A 7857-nucleotide genomic window follows, 5' to 3' on the forward strand; every position below is an offset into this window, starting at 1 on the left:
GACCCCGCCCCCCCCCCATGCTCTCCAGCGCCCCACACAGGGCAGAAGAGCTCACTGCAGAACTGGACCATCGAGGCTGGACTGAATTTTTCGCCTTTGGCACTCAGCACCTCCTGTTATAAATTGCAAACTCCCAGATACATTGCTAACTGTTTCTCACCAGAATGTGACTTGCCGTGATCAACTCTCCGCACGCAGAACTCACAGGTGATGAACTGTGCAATGAAGTCGAAATTTTTTCACTTTCTCCCCCGTTTCACTTGTCAAAGTACACTCAACCTTCTTTGTATGAAATCCCATCTGCCACTTGTCAGCCCATTCTGCCAGCCTATGCCAATGACGTCCTACGCCCTTTATTAACTGTACCTACCACCGATGCCAACACAGAAGAAAGATGCAATGGAATTGTCATGACATCAATAGAAAACCACAGTACACCAAAGGTTATTTAGAAACTACGGCACGTAAGGAGCTTCCTCGACCAGGAATTATGTTGCTTCCTGGGTCTTGCACAAGAGCAGAATTAGGCCATGCAGCCCATCGAGTCTGCCCCGCTCCGCCATTCCATCATGGCTGTTTTATTCTCCCTCTCAATCCCATTCCCCTGCCTTCACCCTGTAATCCTTGATGCCCTGACTGATCAAGAACCTATCAACCATGGATTAGTACATGAAGGTGCTGGTGGAATTCTGCAGGTCAGATAGCATTAAAGAAAGGAAATGGACAGTTGGTGTTTCAGATTGAGATTAATGCTTTGTTGCTCTAGTTATTACCTTTGATTATCAGTTCTGTCAAAAGTCTTTGGTACATACAGTATATATAGACAGAGGGCTTAAGACTTTTGCACAGTACTGTATTTGACAACATGGAGCAAGTCTGTAAATATAGCGGGAGCAATGGATGGGAGTGGAGCATCCTGGGAGGAGTGTGGGACAGGTGGCACAGAAGGCATGCCAGGGGCAGGGGTTGCCGTGGGCACAGACACACTCAGTCCTGAGTAACCGGGCAAGGTCATTTGATTCCAAATAATTGGTGTATTGATCACTACAGAATGTTTCTCTGGTGCTTCCCACTCCCTCCCCCTTTTCCCAGCCATGATTCCCCTCTCCCTGTCCACTTCCCACTCTCAGTCCACAATAGAGACCCAAATCAGAATCAGGTTTATCATCGCTCACATACGTCATGATTTTTTTTTTGTGCCAACAGTACAGTACAATGCATAAAATTCCTACAGTACTATACAGAAGTCTAAGGCACCCTATCTATATAGAGTGCCTATAAAAAGCACTTCCTCCCCCAAAAAAAGTTTTCATGTTTTATTGTTTTATAACATTGAATCACAGTGGATTTAATTTGGCTTTTTTGACACTGATCAACAGAAAAAAAGTCTTTCATGTCAAAGTGAGAACAGATCTCAACAAAGTGATCCAATTTAATTATAAATACAAAACACAAAATAATTGATTGCTTAAGTATTCACCCACTTCAAGTCAGTATTTAGTAGATGCACCTTGGCAGCAATCACAGCCTTGAGTCTGTGTGGATAGGTCTCTATCAGCTTTGTACATCTGGACACTGTAATTTTTTTCCCATTCTTCTTTACAAAACCGCTCAGGATCTGTCAGATTGCACGGGGATCGAGAGTGAACTGCCCTTCTTCAAGTCCAGCCACAAATTCTCAATTGGATTGAGGTCTGGACTCTGACTTGGCCTCTCCAGGACGTTAACTTTGTTGTTTTTAAGCCAGTCCTTTGCAGCTTTGTCATTATGCTTGGGGCCATTGTCTTGCTGGAAAACAAATTTGCTCCCAAGTCACAGTTCTCTTGCAGACCGCATCAGGATTTCCCTGTATTTTGCTGCATTCATTTCACTCTCTACCTTCACAAGCCTTCGAGGGCCTGCTACAGTGAAGCATCCCCACATGATGCCGTCACAACCATGTTTCACAGTAGGGATGGCGTGTTTTTGATGATGTGCGGTGTACAGCTTATGCCAAGCATTTAGTCTGATGGCTAAAAATCTCAATTCCGATTTCATCAGATTATAGAACCTTCTTGCAGCTGACTTCAGAGTCCCTCACATGCTCGAGCTGAGATTTCATGTAAGTTTTTTCAACAGTGGCTTTCTCTTTGCCACTCTCCCATAAAGCTGTGACTGGTGAAGCACCAGGGCAACAGTTGTTAATGTGTGCAGTCTCTCCCATCTCAGCCACTGAAGTTTGTAACTCCTCCAGAGTTATCATGGGTCTCTTGGTGACCTCCCTCACTAGTCCCCTTCTTGCACGGTCTGTCTGTTATTGAGGATGGCCTGCTGTAGGCAAATTTACAGCTACACCACATTCTTTCCATGTCTTGATGATTGACTTAACTGTACTCCAAGGGATATTCAGTGACTTGGAAATTTTCTTGCATTCATCTCCTGACTTGTGCTTTTCAATAACCTTTTTGTGGAGTTGCTTGGAGTGTTCTTTTTTGTCTTCACGGTGCAGTTTTTGCCAGGATACTGACTCACCAGCAGTTGGACCTTCCAGATATAAGTGTATCTTTACTATAGTCAATTGAAACCCTGACTGCACACAGGTCTCCAAAAACACATCTCCACGGAATTAATTATGTGACTTCCCGAGCCAACTGGTGTGTCATCTTAAAGGGGGTGGAGTTGAATATACAACCGATTATTTTGTGTTTTATATTTGTAATTAATTTAGATCACTTTATAGAGATCTGTTTTCACCTTGACACCAAAGAGTCTTTTGCTGTTGATCAATGTCAAAAAAGCCAAATAGAATCCACTGGGATTCAATGTTGTAGAACAATAAAACGTGAAACATGAAAACTTCTAATACTTTTTACAGGCACTGTATATACTCTGCCACTTTTCCACAGCACTGTACCTCTTGTCCTTTCTTGATGGGGCCTCTCATTCCCTTCCACAGCTCACAGAGAGCTGGGATTTCGGGGTGAGTGAACTTTGACCTCTCCGTCAGCGGTGACCCTATGAGTGACCCCGAGCAAGCGGTGCTCGGGAAAGGCCAGCTCAGCCCTCCCATTTGCTAACTTCAGCCAGGCCGTGCCAGGGTTAATCCTGTTTGAGGTCGAAGCGATGCGGAGGCCAAGTGGGTCCAGCTTGAGTGGAAGAAACCGACGGGTGGATCGGGCGCAGTGTGTGGACACAGTTCAACCAGCAGAGGTGAGGACAACCTAGATTGCTTGGCAATGGTGAACCAGCTTTCATAAATCAATGTATTTAGTACAGGAGGTGGGATGTCATGTTGAGACATTGGTGAGGCCTAATTCAGCATATTGCATGTGTAGTCTGGGTCGCCTACCTACAGGAAAGATGTAAGCAAGGTTGAAAGAGCACAGAGAAAATTTACAAGGATGTTGCCGGGTCTGGAGGGCCTGAGTTATAAGAAACATTGAATTGGTTTGGACTGTATTCTTTAATATGCAGAAGATTGAAAGGAGACTTTATAGAGCTATAGAACATAGAACAATACAGCACAGTACAGGCCCTTCGGCCCACAATGTTGTGCCGACCCTTAAACCCTGCCTCCCATATAACCCCCCCCACCTTAAATGCCCCCATATACAAAATTATAAAGGGTATAGGCAGGGTAAATGCAAGCAGGCTTTTTCCACTGAGGTTGGGTGTGACTACAACCAGAGGTCACAGGTTAAGGAGGAAAGGTGAGTAGTTTAAGGGGAACATGAGGGGAAACCTTTTCACTCAGCAGGCTGTGAGAACGTGTAACGAGCTGCTAGCACAAGTGGTGGACGCAATTTCTATTTGAAAGTTTGAGAGAAGTTTGGGTGGGTACAGGGATAGCAGGGATATGGAGGTCAGTGGTCTGGGTGCAGGTCAAAGGGAGTAGGCAGTTTAAATGGTTTCAGCATGGACCAGGCGGGCCAAAGGGTTGTTTTTGTGCTGTCTTTCTCTGTGACTCTAACCCCGGTTAAGGGGCAGAGGTGGGATTGGCAGAATTTAACAGAGACACTGGCATGGCTCGATTTCTTGGGCAAGTGTAGGTTTCAAAGTTCAAAGTAAATTTATTATCAAAGTACGTATATGTCACCATATACTACCCAGAGACTCATCTTGCAGGCATTTACCGGAGAACAAAGAAATGCATAGAATTTCTGCAAAAGCGTCAAAAAACAAAGAATGACAATGTGCAAAAGAAGACAAAAAGAAGTAAATACAATAAAAATAAAAAAGTGAATAAATAATACTGAGAACATGAGTGTAGAGCCCTTGAAAGTGAGCCTGTAGGTTGTGGAATTAGTTCAGTTCTGAGATGAGCTGCGTGAAGTTATCAGTTTGGTTCAGGAGCCCGATGGTTGCAGGGGAAGAAAAGTCGCCAGCAGATATCGTGATTGTTCTTATAAATGGAAAAATAAGAAAAGGAAAGTTCCCATTTATATTCATCGAGTTGATGTGCAGAGAGTAATGAATTCATAGAGACTTTACACAGGTTTAGTTGGTTGTGTGAATTTAATTGGAGTTTTAGTGGGGGGCAAAAAGTGCCGGGGGGTGTCGGTGACACAACATGCTCAAGGGGACAGGGAGTGTGTATACTCAAGGGGAGGGGGGAATGTGTACACGGGGAAAATTGTACACGGGAAGGGCAGGGTGTGTGTGTGTGTGTGTGTGTGCACGATGTAACGTGTACCCATGAGGGGAGAGGGGAGTGTGTTTGCTGTGAGAGAGTGGAGGGAGCGTATGCACAAGGGGAGAGTTAGCATCCAGTACATCACGGGTAAAGCCTCCCAACCGTTGCGCACATTTACATGAAGCACCTTCGGAGGGAAGCATCTTTGGCAAACCTCAGCAACCCCGCCCCTCCCCGCCATGCCCTTTTCTGGCTGCTGCCATCAGGTAGAAGATACAAGAGCCCCAGATCTCACACCACCAGGTTCAAGAACAGTCACTACCCCTCAACCATCAGGCTGTTGAACAAAAGAGGATAACTACGCTCATCTACTGAGATGTTCCCACACCAATGATCTCACTTTAAGGACTCTATCTTGTTATTTCATATTCATTATTTATTGCTATTTATTTATACTTGTATTTGCAGCTTTTTCTCTTAAGCTCTTGCTCTCTCATTGATCCTGTTATAGTAACTATTCCATAGATTTGCTGAGTATGCCAGAAAAAATAATCTCAGGGTCGTACGTGGTGGCATACATGTACTCTGATACACATTGAATTCGAACTTCATAGTGGGGAGGCTGTACGCAAAAGGGGAGGGGGAGTGAGTAGGAACAAGGGGGGAGTTGGGAGAGAATGTATGAACACAGGGAGAGGGGTGTGAGTGTATGCACAAGGGAAGGGGGAGCACACTCACAAGGGGAGAGATTGTACACACAAGGGGGAGGGAGAGATTGTACACACAATGGGGGAGGGGAGATTGTACACGCCATGGGGGAATTGTACACAAGGGGGGAGGGGAGATTGAACACGCAACGGGGAAGGGGAGATAGTACACACAATGGGAGAGGGGAGATTGTACACACAAGGGGAGAGGGGAAATTGTACACACAAGGGGAGGGAGAGATTGTACACACAATGGGGGAGGGGAGATTGTACACACAAGGGGAGGGAGAGATTGTACACACGGGGGGGGAGATTGTACACACAAGGGGAGAGGGGAGATTGTACACACAAGGGGAGGGAGAGATTGTACACACAAGGGGACGGAGAGATTGTACACACAAGGGGGGAGGGAGATTGTACACACAATGGGGTGGGGGAGATTGTACACAAGGGGAGAGGGGAGATTGTACACACAAGGGGACGGAGAAATTGTACACACAACGGGAGAGGGGGAGATTTTACACACAATGGGAGAGGGGAGATTGTACACACAATGGGAGAGGGGAGATTGTACACACAAGGGGAGGGAGAGATTGTACACACAAGGGGACAGAGAGATTGTACACACAAGGGGAGGGGAGATTGTACACACAATGGGGTGGGGGAGATTGTACACAAGGGGAGAGGGGAGATTGTACACACAAGGGGGTAGGGGAGATTGTACACGGGGGAGGGGAGAGGGGAGATTGAACACACAAGGGGAGGGGAGATTGTACACACAAGGGGGAAGGGCAATTGTACACGCAATGGGGGGATTGTACACACATGGAGAGAGTGAAGAGAGTGGATCAGTGAGAAAGGGGAGAGGGAGGGAGGAAAACCGGGGGAAAATGTGTTGGGGAGGTATAATATCTGCTGGGGAGTATGGCAGTGGGAGAAAAGGGGAAGTTATGAGGGAGTGGTTGGGGGAAGAAGTTGAAGGGTCGAATGTAGAGATAGCGGAGGTGTGAATGAGGAGAGTGCAAGGCACAGAGGGGGTGGGAGACGGGGAGTGACGGAGAGGTTGGGAGTGTGTACCGTAATGAGGCAAATGCTGTAGAGAGGGTAGGTGGTAATGGAAAGGGAGCTAATTGGGGAAACAAGATCGAAAATTGGGATTGAGCGAGAGAGCGAAGGGATGGGATAGAGGGAAAATGGGAGAGAGATACTGGATGAATTGCCCCAGCGGGAGAGGCTTTCAGAGGGTGTGTGTATGAATGAAGGGGGGGGGGGGGTGGATGTTGAGGAATTCCCAAACCGAACAGAGGACAGCTAGATCGGCTCTGCTGTAACCCCGAGCGCGGGCGCTGAGCGCTGGAACTGACTGAAGAGCACGGTACCCGCTCGGACTGTACTCTGGCTATGCCTGTACATGAATTGGACCTTTACCCAGTTCTGACTGTCACTAGGGTAGACCTGTACCTGAACGTGAAGGTACTTGTACCCGGTTCGGACCGCACTGGGCGGCCGCTGGGAGTGCGGTGAACGCGGCGCTGAGTCAGTGATGGACGGGAGCGGGAGCACTGGTAAATACCTGCCGTTAGTCGTCCGGCCGGAGTTCCTGCAGCTGTCGGGGCGGGGAGGGGAGGATGGCCCTGGTCCTGGGTCCGGGCTCCAGTCGCTGCTGCCGGGCTGGGAGCGTGGGTCCCCCGGTCACAGATCCTCGGGCTTCGGGGAAGAGTCGGCGGTGCGTTAACTTTCCTTCTCTGCTCGCTGTCTCCGGGCCCCCGCTGACTCCGGGCAGCTCGCCCGGCCGGCACTCCGCCCTCTCACTCCACGCAGCCGGATCCTGGAGCCTCGGAACCGACTGCTGTACCGCTTCTTGGCAGACGAGCCTACCAATACCTCCTCCTCCTTCCTCTCTCTCTCTCCCTCCTCCCTCTCTCGCTTTCTCCTCCCCCCCCCTCTCTCTCTCCTCCCCCTCCCTCCCTCTCTCCTCCCTTCCTCTCCCCTCTCCTGCTTTCTGTCTTTCCTCTTTCTTTCCTCACCCTCTCCTCTCCCTTTCCCCCCTCTCTCCCCTGCCTCCCTCTTTCTTTCTCTCCTCTCCCCCTTTCTCACCCCTCCGTCTCCCCCTCAATCTCTCCCCGCCTGCTTGCCTCCTCCTATCCCCTCCCTCCCCCTCTGTCCTCTCCTCGCCCCCCTTTTCTCTCCTTCCCTCTCTTTCTCCCCCTCCCTTCCTCTCCGTCTCTCTCTCTCCCTCCCACCCTCCTCTGCCGTAGCGTTGTGTCTATGTAATACTCGTCCCTTTTAACCCTCCCGATCGAGTCTCGTCCGTTTCTCGGAGACACCGGCTCCAAGCGGATGTATTGTTAGCCGCCTTCCTGCGCTCTTTTATTCGCCCCTCCGTCTCGCTCACACACACACACACACACACAGAGTTTTTACGTCCAATTAATTATCAATCCCATCCTCACTCCCGTCCACAGAAATCTCCTCCGCCTGCCTCTGACAGGTGTCTCGGTCTATTAAATGCATCTACCACCGCGGCATTCTGCCACG

At 48.7% G+C, this 7857-nt stretch overlaps 1 protein-coding gene across 1 annotated transcript in view; it reads right to left on the reverse strand.

The window, feature by feature from the left end:
• The window catches only part of syt3 (synaptotagmin III), a 237897-nt gene extending 230643 nt beyond the window's left edge, over positions 1 to 7254 (reverse strand). The window contains exon 1 of the mRNA XM_073033814.1: positions 6893 to 7254. The gene's annotated coding sequence lies outside the window, so the exon portion shown is untranslated. The remainder of the gene's footprint in view (positions 1 to 6892) is intronic.
• Positions 7255 to 7857: the final 603 nt, after the last annotated feature.

This window comes from Hemitrygon akajei, chromosome 31, assembly GCF_048418815.1.
Source record: "Hemitrygon akajei chromosome 31, sHemAka1.3, whole genome shotgun sequence".
In the NCBI taxonomy this organism is placed as follows: Eukaryota; Metazoa; Chordata; class Chondrichthyes; order Myliobatiformes; family Dasyatidae; genus Hemitrygon; species Hemitrygon akajei.